Source organism: Hesperophylax consimilis, chromosome 24, assembly GCF_061612785.1.
Source record: "Hesperophylax consimilis isolate HC1 chromosome 24, BYU_Hcon_1.0, whole genome shotgun sequence".
Classification (NCBI taxonomy): Eukaryota; Metazoa; Arthropoda; class Insecta; order Trichoptera; family Limnephilidae; genus Hesperophylax; species Hesperophylax consimilis.
Window position 1 is genome coordinate 20,681,247 of NC_142859.1, and position 16,917 is coordinate 20,698,163.

The 16,917-nt window shown below is 33.9% G+C and overlaps 1 protein-coding gene across 2 annotated transcripts in view; it reads left to right on the forward strand.

Annotated features, from left to right (window-relative positions):
- LOC149412054 (multicopper oxidase 3-like) overlaps positions 1-16,917 on the forward strand; it is a 128,042-nt gene that overhangs the window by 61,251 nt on the left and 49,874 nt on the right. Inside the window, exon 1 of one of the 2 annotated variants that reach the window (XM_089646533.1) lies at positions 16,568-16,624. The exons of the other annotated variant lie outside the window; for it this stretch is intronic. The gene's annotated coding sequence lies outside the window, so the exon portion shown is untranslated. Of the gene's footprint in view, positions 1-16,567; positions 16,625-16,917 lie in introns of those variants that run through there. 2 annotated transcript variants of the gene reach the window in all.

Here is a 16,917-nt window from a genome sequence, read left to right on the forward strand (position 1 = left end):
CCGTCATTATTTGGAGAAAAAAATGTAAATGAAATGAATAGGGCGGTTACTCAGCTTGGTGAAAAAATAAACAGCCAAAATCAGTAGTTAAAGTAAGTTGGGTATGTCTTTTAACACTCTGGATACATCATAGATAATAGAATCAGTGGGAGATATGGCGTGGGAGTGTTCCGACTGTCGCCGAGCTACGATAAAACTGCATGGACCAACCACAACAAACCGGCCATGCAATTATTGCATATGCAATGGTATGTTATCTGAAATGATCGAATCAGCCGTTGGCTCTAGAGAGCTGGCGGTCATGCTAGCTGTCAATCTTTGTTTAAAAGTTTATTTATAATTAAAATTAAAATATCCCAATGTTGTATTGCTTTGATTGCTCCCATTGCTACGTCTGGACATAGGTTTTCAAGTGACGAACAGTTAAAGAAAAAAATGGATTACGATTTCAACAATTTGTTCCATCAGAGTATATCGTGATGCCTCTGGAATCTGTTATAATCGTAAGAAAAGTATAAATTGAACATAACTATATGTGAATCTCTAAATAGTATAAAATAAAGTCGCTTTCCGCATCTGTCTGTTTGTGTGCGTAGTTCTGCTAAACTACGCTTCGGATTTTGATAAGGTTTTAACTATCATTTAGAGAATTTCTTCCAGAAGATTTATATATATACTACATGCATATTACACACAGACATAGGAATTAATCATATGTCTATGATATTACATTTATAGAAAGTAGAGAAAAGTCTCCGAGTAACACCGGGAAATGTCAGCTAATAACTTACTTGCCACTGAACACATCGTCTGACAATTGTTAATTTCAACAACAAAACTTATTTATAAAAGTATGTGACACTCTGAATAATTTGAAAGAAGTTAAAGTTTTGAAAGTACTAAGTCTTTTTTCCAAATTGCTTTTGCATTTCCATTTCTCAATTCTGACTCTCAGACCACCATCTTTGTCAAACTTTTTTTTAAATGTCTTTAAATCCTCAAAACCCAAATTTTGCATACAGAACGATATAAAAAGATGTGTACTTACGTATAATGTTTCAGGTAACCGAGGCATATCTGACACTTCAAAGCTCGCGCTAAAATTTGTCACTTAATTTCTTATCAAATGTTGACCGTGTTTGCAAATATCAACTGACCATGACTGACGGATTTAATGAATATTGTAGGATTTTATCAATCGACCGTGCAAGATATGGAGCTATTCCTTTTCCTTGAACACACGGATCTTCATTATACAATGAGTATCAGGGACACAGAATGTCTACGGATGAAATACTGTCCTTTTTTGCAATGACACTAAAAAATGATAACTTACGGTGGGATTATATTAAGCATTATCACTGTACATTATGCAAATTGGGCTTACCCAAATTGGCAGTAGATTTTTTTCTGCGTGGTTGTTTTTATTTGAGTGGAGTATCCGCGTTGAACCATATCTGTCTTTATGTTATTTTGATGAGATTTTTAAAGAGTGATTCACCAAGACTTGTGTCCTGGTTGATTGATTCACAAGAATTGCATAGATTTAAAGTCAGTAGACTGAATCAATCAGGATCTTAACTATAATTTATGAGCAGAAAATCTATGATGGTCGGAAACGCACAATTGGTTCTATCCACAGACATAGGAATTAATAGACGAGAAGATAATGGCGAGGGGTAAAATCAACTGTTGAAGAACGAAGGGGGTTAAGCTGACTGTGATTCGCCAATAAATCAATCTGACAGTAAATAGGCATCTCGCATTATAATATCACCATTTACTTCTTAAAAGTAAAATCTGCTTTTGAATGAATAGACATTTTTACATGGGAGCGCAAATTACTCGCCACGTTATGAACTAATTTGCGAAGTCCAAATTCGGCAAAAAAATTCGGTTCTATTTCCAGAGTCGAATATTTCGTTTAAGTATTTAGTTAAGACACTTTTATAAATGTTCATAATTTACTTCCCAGCAACCAACCAGCTTTGTGTTTCGCGTCCAGACGTTTCTCGATGTGATAGTAACAACTGATTCATATTATACGATGTGAATATGCTCAAAATAAAGTAAAATAATGCTTATATATGGAATGTAATACGACAATTGGGTTTATTCTCTTTTTCACATCTATTTTTACATGTTTTCATAGTACAAGTCAACATTTTGCCGTGTTATTTCGTAAAATGAACCGATGATGCCTCGACCATAGTTCGCACAAGAATGATGACGTCACGTTTTCAAATTTCACTTGAGGCCATACGCGAGCACAGCCGGCTCCAATGGAACCGGTATGGGGAGGGGGATAATACGCTTTTAATCACTTAGGGCAGGTCTACTAATATTCATATGTCTATGGTTCTATCCATGCATACATTACCTACCTTACGTATTAATTTTATTATTAGTATCGTCCTAGTGAGAGACTACCATTCAGAGTGCTCTAAGTGACTTTAGCTGTCTTTGGTGACCAGATCTGAATAGCCATCTTCTTCCTCTCACCATTCCCTCAAGCCTCACAACATACCCCGACGGGAATGCAGATAGACATGATAATTGGGACCAGTTGGGATATGGTGGTTTAAAAAAAAAAATCATATACATTTTGTTTAAATATTCACAGAAAAAAACACAAGTTGTACGAATAATCACAATATTAATCGTACTGTTTGTTTTTCGCCTCTTAAATAATGAGCTCTGGTGTCATGAAATTTGTAAAACTTTTTTCGATATTAAATCTCATTTCAAGCCAACTAATTAAGCTACGTCATTTCCGGATACTCACAGCGTCATATAATTATTTTTTGATGTAACGTTTTACAATGAGTCATATTTTAGCAATAGGTAGGTACTTCCCCCTTTAGTCCCTACGTCAAGCAAGTTAACACATGTCTAAGAATAATAAAAATAACCACAATATTTCCCATTTTTTATATGCAACACCGTTGTCATTTATTTTTAAAATAAAAAAATATTAAATATCTGCACGTTCAAGAACAAAAAATATACATGGCTTGAATGCGTAGACATTCAAACTACGTATGACCTTCAATTCAATGTATTCATTCATGAAAAATACGGAAATACATTGCATTTCTACGTCATAAGTCATAGTCAATAGTCACAATTCAAAGCTCATAACGAAGATATTTTACGTGTTATTTATTATTCCTAAACTTCAAGATATTACCTGAGATAATCCTTTAGCTTTCCTGTTTAAGAAAATTCATTTATTTTCTGTCTGGAATAGCATTTTTATGTTCAAATACAAAATTGTTTATTCGTGGGAATTCCGTACAAGAATCCAACTGTTCCTAACCGTCTGATACCAGTGGGACTAATACACGCTCAACTGAGGTACTTTGTGAAACTAGAGGGATTGGGGAAGGGAGGAAGATAGGAAAGGAGTAGGAGGAGGAGTACCTGGCTATTTAGATCTGATCACAACTCACTTGACGGTCTCCGTGCTCGAGGGGTAGCTGGAGGTCACGGGTTCAAATCCCGGCGAGCGCAAGTTAATCTTAATAAATTAAATTGTGTTTTTTCATAAATTACTAATTTAAAATAATATGAAGTATATTTGCGGCACGTTCCAGAGTGGAAGATACTTTCAGTCTCGCCCTGGTGTAAGATCACCATTCAGTATTGTAACGATGCTTGAAATGGTCTTAGCCGTGTTTAGTGACGAGACCTGAACAGCCAGGTACTTCTTCAACCTCCTCTTTCCCATCTCCTTCCCCTCCCCGCTACCTTCAGCCTCACAACATACCCCAATTGGTTATTGCCATAGACTCATGGGTTCTTAGACTATAGGTTAGGAGTTGTTGGAATTGAATTTAGTGAACAGAAAAAAACACTACTGAAGTCATTTCAAGCAACGTGCTACGTTATTATAAGATTATACAAGGTTTGAAAAGGAGATATGTAAATATGAATGTTGGAGGGAGCGTGCTAATATTAAAAATTATAATAACCAAGCGAAAATAGTAAAATATTAAAAAATAAAGGACTCTTTTTAAATAGAGCAAAAGCTCTCGACTAATGTTTCAGTTGCATTAAAGATACACTGTGATTTTATCATGCCTATAAAGGTTCCATGCTAACTCAAGACAGTGACTATTCAACACACTTTTAAAAAGTGATATAAAGTCATTAATTTTTTTTAACCTAACCTATCCTAATCTAACCTACTTAATCCAGTTAATAAAGTTTTTGTTTCATCACTTTCTATGACTTAATTTTACATTTTAAAGATGCGATGAATTAACATTTTGATGATTTATCCGGTCACCGCCTATTATAACATATTAAATAACAGAACAAAACGTGTTTTAATAATTTTCGGAGCTTACTTTGCGATTTTTTCTATCGAAGGAATTTCATATAATTAACGTTTCGACATAACAAGTGTAAAGATATTATATTCAAAAATAACATATATATTTTTGGAACTTAAAAACTTAAAGATTAAACGAGAAACTTGCTGTAAATAGGTAGAAATTGGGAATGCCCGCCCTTTTTCATACAAAACTTAAATTTGAATTAGGGGTCATAAGTGTCATAACACCGAATAATATATTAATTAATATAATAATATATATTATTATATTCAATAATATATTATTTGATCAAAATATATAGCTAATATCTAGTACGGATATGTGCTAGTTTATTTGGTAATGTTTGAAATTATACAATATACCTAGGTCATTAAAGAATTGAAATTTTCATGTATCAGAGGCAACTTTGGCAACTATTTGTTTGTCGATAATTATTTAAAACATAATTTTCTACATTTACTATAAAAACATTATAAAATAAAAAATACAAACAATGATTAAAATAGAATTTTGATGGTCATAAATTATATAATTTACTAATGACCAATTTAAGTTGGAGCACAAATAAAAAAAAAGAAATTTGTACCCAAATATCCTTTTTTTAATAATTACAATTAATTCACAAAAAAACCAAAGTTAACTTTAAAATCATGCAAAAATGCATTCTCTAATAGCCTATACATTATTAATTAAACAAAAAATAATAAAATAGTAGCTATCGGTACTAGATATTATATTTGATTTAATCAGTTGATTAAAAAAAATATTTAAATATTGAAGACAATATTAGTGATTTCTAAACGAAAATCTGAAACAGAAAAATCAGAAAAGGAAACGGTCACATCTGGGACTCGAACCCAGGACCCTTGTCTTTCCGTGACAGTGCTCTACCAACTGAGCTAATGGGACCCTATTCCCCTCGGTCACTTTTAACTGTATACTGTACATTTTTTCACCGCACATTTTTATTGGCAACTATCTTTATGTATGATCCGTGGTAGAGCACTGTCACGGAAAGACAAGGGTCCTGGGTTCGAGTCCCAGATGTGACCGTTTCCTTTTCTGATTTTTCTGTTTCAGATTTTCGTTTAGAAATCACTAATATTGTCTTCAATATTTAAATATTACAATTTGAGGTTTTACTCAATAAAGTTATTCCGAAAAATAAAAAAAAATATTATTCAGTTTGCTTGAGTATTTTGGCGTCAAATCCGAATTGTTTAAAAAATGCTCCTGAGCCGTTCTTCTTAATCGTGGCCTTTCACAAGATGGCACTAATGTTGTGAGTTTCACAGAAATTCAAATGTCATTGTTTTTTGACATTTCAAAGGTCCCCGTTAAACTCCGATTCTAGGTCGGTTTCAGCGTTTGAACAAATAATGATCAAGTATCAAAAACTCTGCATTTTTTAACATTTACTCCACACAGGAGGTCGTGAGGAAAATAATTTCATTTAGAGCCAATGTCATCTCTGGGGATGCTGTGTGGAGGGTCTTTTTGTTGAGAGGAAGGAGTGAACAAGGGTAAGAGTCCATTGTCGTAGGAGGGAGGAAACGCAGAGTCCGGCAAATTGTTCCACAGCCGAGCTGTTGAACCCAAGAACGAATCGTAGAAGCGACCCTTTCTCACGTTCAAATTTCAACTGCGTAAATGTGTTTCCCGAGTATGCACAATCATAACGCAAATGACACTAGTTCCTTGGAGCATTTTCCATTGCCAATACCGGTACAACAAGGACAGCATACCTACCTGACGCCTGTTAAACATTGCAATCCTTTTGTTAAGATGGGGGAATCTTTCAAACAGACCACCCATTTCCGCAGAGTCAATGATTTTTTTCAGGTATGTTGGGCTCCAGACAAGAGGTGGCTGCCAAATTCAAAAGTGGGGTGCACCTGCGATTTTATTTATTTATTTATTTGCAAAATCAGTATTAATCAGTATATTGCAATATCGGTAATTAAAAATTACAAAAAAAGTAAATAACAAATACATTTACAAGTGGGACAAAAATAAAAGTTTACAATGTAAGTCTTGAATAATAATATTTCACGTTTAAATACGTTGTAGGATATGTGGAAAATATCCACATTTCCTGCAAGGAAGTTAATTAACCTAGTGATTCTTCCTAAGGGCATCACCATTGGTAAGTTAGTTCTGCACCTAGGAAGAATCAAAAGCCTGTGTTGGCGGCCTCGCGCAAAATTATCCGGGACATGGAATCCTATTTTAGTCAAAATGTCTGGTACTGAGACTAAACCGTTTAGAAGCTTATCAGGAGTAATGCCACATCCCTTCTGGAACTAAGGCTGCATACACCCAGCATTCCCGAGATAAATTCTGTTGGAAACAGCCATGGGTAATAACCGAACTCTCTCATGTAGAGGTATCGTAAAAACTTCTTTTGTATCTTCTCGACCATTAGTAGATAGACAGAGTCCTCTGGCCCCCATACCTGAGATCCACTCTCGAGAATGCTACGCACTAAGCTAAAGTAAAGCAGCCTTACAACTGCAAGCTTGGTCAAGTCTTTTGAACTGTGTATGACAAAACCCAACATCTTGTATCTTGTACAGGATCACCAGTTGTGTTCAAGTATCTGCTGGCCCTGTACAGTGCGCCCAGCTTCTGAGAGGTTAACTTCACTATGACTTCGCTGGAGCCCATGTACCTGCGCTGGTTTTTTAGAGTTGCACTATGCATATCAATGGAAGGCAGTCGGAAAGATTGCTTCCATTTAAAGAGACTAGATTGTTATTTCGATCCTTTTTTTGAATTTAGTCGCAACAAAACACATAATAGTAGCACACATTTCAAATTAATTTAATATCTCATAAGGTCGCAGCATTTCAGGCGTTGAAAACGTCTAAATGCACTTCGTCATTACTAAACTTGTGCAACTATTATTATGTCATTAGCATCGCAACCTTTGTTTGTATTTACCGACCAAGGTCTTATTACTTATTACCAAACATTTCATTGACGTGATACTCCCGCTTACAATGCTCGAAAAAAATCGCAGTCAGGCATGTCAAAAGTTGTCTTTATTTCCGGAAAGATTTTTTTAAAATACTTCCTTGATTTAAAAAAAAAATACAATTCTTATTATTGAAAGTTTTTTTTTCACATTATACATAAATACAAAAAAATGTAAGGTAAATGGATGAACAAAAAATTCCCACAAAAGCGAAGTCTGCGCGTTTAATAAAAATATGTAGTTTTTATTTCAAATTTAATGTAAAATATAAAGTATTATATAAAAAACTCATTATCTAGGAAAAGTAATATAAAATTGAGTTTACCTGATCGAATTAAAAATATAAAATATGACATTGAACAGCATTCACTTTTAGATGTGGAAGTGTAAAAATCAAACGCTAAAATTTAAAATTAAATAAAAAAATGTATATTTCTATCTTCTCGTTCTCGGTTTATTTAATTTATTTATTTGTATTATTAACGCTTTTCGGCTATTACATAATATAGCTTATAGTATAAGATATGAAGTATTACATGAAATTAGATTTGCGTAAATAATAATAAGCCCTTATGAGCGATAACACAGCTAATGTGTAAATAGCAAAGCAAAATGAGATGCTGTGCGCTCATATGTGTTAAATGCAATTTATAAGTATACCATAGGTTTATTTTCTAGATGAAATAAGCAATGTCAATTTCCCACGAAACATCTATTTACAAAGTGAGTAATATTGATACATACTTTAAAAACACCTAATTCCTTTTTACTTAAAATTACACTTAACTCGTGTTTGTGCTAGGCAATCGAATACCAAACAATAATTGTATAAAGAACATATTATGTAACTAACTTAAGATAAAGATGAGGTACACAGTAGATGTTTATGGGTAAGTAGGTATATGTTATTAGTAAAGTAATTTTCAAGTTGAAAAGATATGTAAACGAGAATTATGCAAGTCTTAACTATTCCGCAGCCACGTGGGGGAGTAGGTAGTACCCAAAATTATTATTCTCCTTATATTAGCTTAAATACTTAACATATAATTTTAGTATTTTACGTATTTCTGCGCAAATACATAAGTTACCATTAATAATTGACTGAATAATTGGTTTTGATTGTTATTGATTTCTAGGCTGGGTTTACACTTGTAAGTAAAATTTACGACTTTCGTAAATTTTTGATAAGCTACTCACAGGAGCGATTACATATGCATCCAACTTATCGTAAATAATGCTCACGGAAGTTGTTTGGAAGTTTAACTTACGAACTTCTCACAGAGACCGCTACACCAGTAATTCTATTTTTGGTAAGATGGCTTCCTGACAACAACGCGTTGCCGCCGACTTTGACAGCTGTCAGTTAGTAATATTTGATAACAGGGATTTGTTTATTTACGGTTAGATCATGGATCCCCATATAGTACCCATTTCCGCACACAACGAATTGCCGCTGCGATAATATGCACAATTTTGTCAAACAAAAACGTAAGGGCCCGCAGAGTGTGTTGGATTAGGAGTTGGCTTCAAAGAATAATAGAAGAGTAGGTATTAGACGATTTATGAATGTGAATGAGGCAAGAAGCGTGTGCCAAGACCGAGTTGTTTGGCGGTCCGTCCTCTCAGCCTACCCCTGCGGGGAAACGGCGTGATGGTTAGTTAGTTAGTTAGAAAAAATAATGGTGACTATTCGATTTTTGGCGTCAGGTAATGTTTTCTATGTATTCTTTTACTATTGCATTTTTGTATGCATTCATTGGAGATATTAATTAGTTGTGAAGTTTGATAGCTGATCCATCAGTTCGTGAAGTCGAATACTAGAATTATTATCACACATTTACACAGGCATTTTTTAAACATAACATTGTGTTAATGATAAAGAATGTTATGTTAGTCTCCATAGATTATTGCAGTGTATTATTTCATAAAACTGATCATAGCGACAAATAAACAAGTCCCAAGGAGCAACGGCAGAAAGACCTGTCAGTGTTGCAGATTTCTGTTTTACCATCCCGCCAGTGACGTCAAAACTTACGGTAAGCGACTCAACTTATCAATCTGTTTTGATAAGCTGTGAGAGAGTCGTAAATTCCCGCGTGAGCGATTAGATCTGTCAAAAACTTACGTAAGAAAAACTTCTGTAACTTGGTAAAAATTACGGTAAGCGACTTATGGTGTCGTTTACATTGGTAAATTTGTCGTAAGTCGCTTACGTGAGCAACTTACAGGAAAAAACTTCCAAGTGTAAAGGCAGCCCTACAGTTTAAAAGTCCATAAGACAGAAAATGCATGGGGTCGTCGGAAGACCCACTTGGTTACAGACGTTTTGTTTGGCATCTTGGCCTGTCAGGAGTTAAACATTTGTATGGGCGTGTAAAACAGCAAATAATAGAGAATAGATTTTTTAATGTTTTGATTCAACATGGTTTAATCAAATGTGTTAAGTGGTGAATTGTATATTTCGGGTGCAATTAAATTAATACGAGCCAATCTGATTTTGAAATGGGGTACTGCATATGAACCCACCCGTTAGAAACATTTTTATCACAATGATGTTCTTTCAATAATATATTATTGAGACATTTTTATTACCCTACTAGCTGACGGATACCCAGCGTTGCTGGGGGTTATTCTTAGGACATAGACATATCTATACCATTGCAGACTTTTCGGTAGGCCTTTTCAAGATAAACAATAAACAATAAATTAAAACTAAATGTAAATAAGACAAAATACATGCATATAGGCAGAACAAATACGCATGAGGAACCAAAGGTTTCTATAAATGGAGAAATCATAAAAAAAGTGGAAGAAATTAAATATCTAGGTGTTATTATAGACTCAAAATTGAACTTCTCAAAAAATGCAGACTATACAATTAAAAAAATTGCAAAAAAAATATCATTTCTTGGTAGAATCAGAAACAAAGTAAATAAAGAAACATGCCAGATAATATACAATACAATTATATCACCACACTTTAATTACCGTTCAAGTATTCTTTTTCTCTGCAATAAAGAGAAAATGAAAAAAATGCAAATACTGCAAAATAAAGCAATGCGAATAATACTTAAGCGCAACATATACACACGGATAAGAGACATGTTGAAGGAGCTGAATATTTTGACGGTGAAGCAAACTGTGTATTTGAATGTACTTATTTTTATACATAAAATTAACATAGGGATGATGTCTAAGGAACTGAAAAGAAAAATAAATTACAATAACGAGATACACGGACACGGGACGACAAATTCTACGCAAATTAGATTGCCAACAAGAAAAAAAACAAGCACCCAAAAATCTCTGATGTACCAGGCCGTTCAATTCTATAACAAAATCCCGAAGGAAATTGCTGTGATAGAAAATATTAATAAGTTCAAAAATGAATTAAGAAAATATGTCTATCTCAATTATTAATGTTTCTTTTTTTGTGACTTTATTGAAATATTTAAAGAAAGATTATGTTTGCCAAACAATGTACATGTTTATATGTTTATAAAACTATTAGCACACACGAAGATGTGAGCTAACTTAAGATTAATAAATAAATAAATAAATTCCTTAGTACATTATTTTGATGTATCTCATAAGGTTTAGCCAGCGTTAACAATGTAGTATTTCAAAATATATTTTTACGACTTGATTATAAAACATCGATTTTTCTCTACTTTATATATGTGCATGTATTATATATGTAAACCTTCCGGAAGAAATTTCCTATCAAAATCCGTAAACACGGATAGCGACTTTATTTTGTACTATTTAGAGATGTAATAAACGCTGGCTGGTCCTGGTGATGTTGAAAATTAAAATGTAAACCGTTGGTAATTTACCACGTTTTTTTAATGTGAATACCGTACAGGAGTCCCAACTGTTCCCAATCGCCTATAGTGAGACTATAGCATCCCTATTGGGATATGTTGTGAGGCTGAAGGTAATGAGAAGGAGATGAATAAACAGGTGGGGAAGTACCTGGCTATTCATATCTCGTCATCAAACTTCAAAGCCATTTCAAGTTACGTTTCAATTCTGAATGGTGGTCTTATACCTAATATTATTTTACATGATTTAATTGAACAAACGAATAAAATTTACTTGCGCACGCTGGAATTTGAAACCGCAACCTCAGGACTACTAGTCAAGGGCCTTACCCCTCGACAACGGAAGACCACGTGTGAAGGAATACGAAACAATATACAGGGTTTTCCAATAAGAGGTGTTATTTTGAATAGCCCGCTATTTCGGTAAATGTTATTTTTGAAGCTGTCATTTTTTAATATTTGACAAGTAGAAACTAAGTTATTAATATAAATGAAACGATACACGCTTCAACAACGCATTTAAATTATTAAAATTCACTTGAGTGAATCAAATGCAAATCATCTTGAGGAGGCCCATTTCCACCTCAGTGGCTTCGTCAATAAGCAAAATGGTCGCATCTGGGGCTCGGAAAACCCAAGAGTTATTTTTGAAAAACCTCTCTATCCTCAACGTGCGACTGTTTGGTGCGGTCTATAGTCCGGCGGAGTCATTGGACCTTACTTTTTCGAAAATGAGGCTGGAGCAACAGTTACGGTGAATGGATTGCGCTATCGAGAGATGATTAATGATTTTTTATGGCCGGAATTGGATGGTATTGATCTGGACAGCGTTTACTTTCAACTAGACGGCGCTACGTGCCACAAAAGCAACGAAAACATTGATCTTTTACAATTGAATATCAAAATAACACCTCTTATTGGAAAACCCTGTACAATAATCCATTGGAAGAATGGTAGAAAACGTAGCAGTGGAAGATACCACACCTCAATGTCTTTGAAAATGTCATGACTTGTACGATCTCTCGATATTGGAAGTACAGCATAAAACGTAAGACATAAAATATCACACTTCAAATCTTATTATTAATATGGTATGTACAAAGGTTTTATTTTATATTGTAAAGTAGAATTTTTAAATAACAAAAATAAACAATAAAATGAATAAAACACGATTATATTAAAACGACCTGTTGGTTGACACGACTTCATCTGTTGATTTCTGACGTAACGAGTCACGGAACCAGTTCACAATGTCCACATTTCATTCAAGTTTTGTATAGAGGTTGATCGAATGGAACCCAGGTTTTGTTTGAATTTAAAAGATATCATTATTGTTGATTCACTGTGCAAAAGGTATTGAAAAAACATTTATTCCCTCAATAATTTAAGTCGGAACGGAAATCGGTTACATTCGTTTGAGGACTGTCAAAAAATCTTCCTACGGTTGTTAATTAGTTGAGCGACATCATATTATAACAATAATATTCATATGGTAACCTGCTTACATAATGATGTAAATGATAGTATCATTGCTAATTATAATAATTCTAACTAAATAATGTGTATCACGAAGGAAATATTCTAGAAATTCCCATGCAATTTAAAAAGAAATCATGCAGTTGACTCACCAAAGCGTAATCAAACTTTAAATATAATAAAGATTAAATATGTAGCAAACATTTATTAGATTACCCACATGAAATTATCTTACATGCATCAAATGATTCTCGCAACAAAATGCAGTTTACCTAAGTGGTAAAGGAGAATTATTCTAATTGGTAAGTTTGAGAGCATCACACCATTTTTTCGGAGTAATGCATGTTATGGAACACTGAAAAAATGTTTATTCGGTGAGTTCATGGATGTATTTTTGCACTTTTCTACAATACAATAACAATAGTGATGAGGTGCTGACATTACCTAGTGTTCTTCAATATTAAAATCGGTTAAACTTGACAATAAAAAACATCTCCGCCGTGCAAATACAGTGCCTGTTAAAATAAAATTTAGGCTCTTTGTGGCCTGTGAAATCATACAAACATAGCACTCAGGTGGTGCGATTTAGAGAGACCTATAAATATTATTTTAGTTTTTAAAACTAACTATAACAATAAAAAAACATAACAGTATTTATGTTAGAATGTAATTTTTATAAAAATAAATTAAAATAGGATTGGAATTCCTTGTTCTGCTGTCATGCCAGCCACTTGGGTTATTTCTGTCTTAGGTTTACAGGCTAAGGACTACCCTGATAATTTAAGGAAGATGTTCTTTATTTTAAATATTGAAACTTGGAGGAAAACTAACTGGAAAAACCATTAAATTATTTCAAGGAAAACCCATGTTGTATTAAAACCCAACATTATAATATGTATGCTTATTACAAATTCAATTGTATGTTTGTGATAGTGACAGCGTTCGCTCATACGTCCATTCGAAGAAATACACATATCGTAATCTCACGTTTTAATTGTTATTTAGATATATCAATATGGGTTATGGGGCTTTCCTCAGTCTATAAATACAATTTTACTTAAGGCGACACAAGTCTCTAATAACGGGGGTTTGCTCGACGCTCACATTTTAATTATTTCAGATGAACGTATTACTAAGATTGGAAATGTTTTGAGAGGGAAAGTTATTCATATTTACGACTAATAAAAACAGGAAAACAATTTGACATTGACGGGTCGGTGGCTGAGTTGACATCGCGTATGGGTCCCACCCAGGTGTAGTGTGTTCAATTCCTCGCCTGGCTAAGTCCTCCATGACAACACAAGCAACATTTTCCGCTTATTGTGGTGGTACTAGGAGATTTTCAAACATTATCAGGTTTTTCGTAACTTGGGAATGTTTGTCTTTCTTTTAAAAAAAAAGAAAAAATATTTTATAACACGGTTTGAAAATTTTATAAAACGTTTTTCAACTATAAACTTAGTGTTAAGAACCAGATTTTATTTATCTTGTGGATGAATTAGTAACGTCCCCAGGGATCCCTATAGTAACATTAGAGACTTGAGTAATACGTTAATCAGAAATAATTAAAATAAACCTCACGGAAAGAGAGATTCTAGGCCTGCTAGGGCAAAGTCTACCGTAGGTCCGTCCATTATGCCTATAATTTTACACGATTTCATCCCTTATGTCGTTAAGATTCCCACTTTATTTTAGTGATTTGATAGGGAAAATTTACCCGCAGGTTTGTTCAATAAACCGGGGCCCGCGTCATTTTTGTGCACGGCTGCTTCACTTACGTCGTAAAGATTCTGGCTTTATTTTAGGGTATTGTCTCGTCTTAAGTATACATTAAAAATAATAACATTTTCTCCAGATGATAATTTACAGGAGAAGCGCAATAGAACAACCTTGTTATGGCGTGTTAAGGGAGGAACATTATATAAGCTTTAACCCGGGAGGGGTAGGGGCAAATCTGTGCGTAATGGTACCTGTATGTCCCATAGACGCACATCTACAAAAATCCTTTAAAAATGACTTGTTATCTTTTTCCATACTTTTCTCAATTGATTAATCAAACGGTTGCATTTAAAAAAAAATTTATTGCTAAAGCAAATAATAATATTTTCCCTTAAAGCTCATACTTTTTCGACATTATTTTCCAAAATACCAAAATAGTGAAAAAACATTCACATATTATCATGAACAGAAATAATACGTTTGCCTGCTTGCAGAACTAGACTTATTAAAAATCCCCAATTCCCCGTACCTACATATACGTGCTGCTCAATATAACATACCATTTCATAATATCGATGTTCTTAGCAATAACCTTAAGAAATATCGAACCTAAGTAATGCGTACGATTATAAATTAATGCACTAGTTAAATAAAAATGATGTACCTTGAGCATCTCCTAACCTTTCCTAAATTCCCTTTTTCTTATTTTTAGTTTTAAGCAAAATAAAACTCCAACCATCTTCTAAGAAATAAGCATGAGAAACTTAATCTCATATATTATTATCTCATATCTGTTTATATAAACAAGAGTGTCTGTGGCGGGTGGCATGGATTTGATTTTTATATTGATGAAGTTTTGCACACTTGACCTTCAAACCTAGAGGAAGGTCACTGGTTACACGAGATTTAGATAAACCACCCCATCACCTTTTCCCACCTCTCAAAGCAGATTTTTGATACAACTTGATGAAATTTTGCATTAAAAATTATAGGAAAATTACTGTCTACATCTGACTTCAAAAAACTCTTCATCAGCTCAGCTCTGGCAAAGTCGAGGACTTCAGCTAGTGCACCACTTTCTCATGGTGTTCTAAGGAAACAGATGGTTTACTCCTTCACCGTAAACGACAAGACTCTAATGTTTTATTTACAAAGTGTTGGGAATTAAGAGCTTCACAGATGCACTCATAGAGGGCAGTGCATAGAGCTTGCTTGGAAGTCCGTAAGATAGCAGCTAGTAGCCAGTAGTCGCCAGGGCCAGTTAGAATGCTCCCAGACAAACTTGGTGTTTTCAGATCTCATTTAGCCAGCTCCTAGTTAGGTCGACTATCGAGTCACCATTGTAATACGCGAAGTATTAATAAATCCCTGATATAACACAAAGAACCTATTGTTTAAAATCTCCTTCCACGACGAGTTGGAGAACTGTTTGTGGGAACACAACACAAAGGAAGCTACTTTTTTATAAAAATGACTCTAGGTCCCCAATGTCAAGGCATACAGTGTTAGTAGGCAAAATTCCCAACCGCAAGCGAGACTCGGCGTCTGCACTTCTTAGCCAGCTTCCCGAATAGGTCCTCGAAGAATATATTGGGATTGAGAGGGAAAGAACCCGAAGACCCTAGGGATAAAAGTGAGCATCGTGTCGCCAGAGGCAGAGTGGAAAGGCTCCAGTTCCAACAAGTTGTACTATACTACTAAAAGCTATGTCGCGCCGTTTACTGTTGCTTAGTTCCTTTTTTCGCGGCTCAGCTCGGAGAAATTTTGACCAGTTTAAACGCAGCATTAGGTATTAATTGTTGTTCGTCGTTGATCTGTTGAAATGAACCATTAGTCAATTAATCAATTTACTGAAGAAGATTACTGAGTACGTGTATTCCGTTAATTTGTGGTAAACAAAACAGTGATTTTCCTGGGATTTCACCAGCAATAAACAGCGATAGAGTTAATTTTAATTTACTCACTCTCTTATTACTTACGAGTATTCAGATGAAAATCGTTTCAAAATTACTAGAGGTGTTTGTTATTCAATTGATTAATTATTCGTTTTTGTAGGAAATCTCATGTATTGAGATAATTATCAATATTTTGTAGTGTTTGTTATCTCTAACCGTGTAAGCACTTGTTTGAAATAAATAAATAATTTATCTAAAGATTTAGATTAAGTCGTAAGTGATAAGTGTCAATTGTTTATATAAACGCTTAGTGCTAGTGATTTCAGTTTATTCGAATTTTATTATTTTAATGTACTTGTTATAGTTTTGTTTATGGGAAGGAAGATTCGTAATGTGAGTGAAATATTTTATTTTATCTTTAATGTTTAAATAACTGTTTTTTTTTTAAATATTTTGACAAATATTTCTTGTGCAAATGAGGAATATTTGAAAATTGTCACAACTTGATATAAAATATTGCTAATTTATTAAGCCCCCACATACCTAATTTCTACCTAAACAATACCCTATTTATAACGAGTTTCTCGTTAACTCTTTAAGTTTTTATGTTCCAAAAAACAGATATTTTTTAGTTTATAATATCTATTCATTTGTTATGCCGAAACGTTAATTATATGAAATTACAT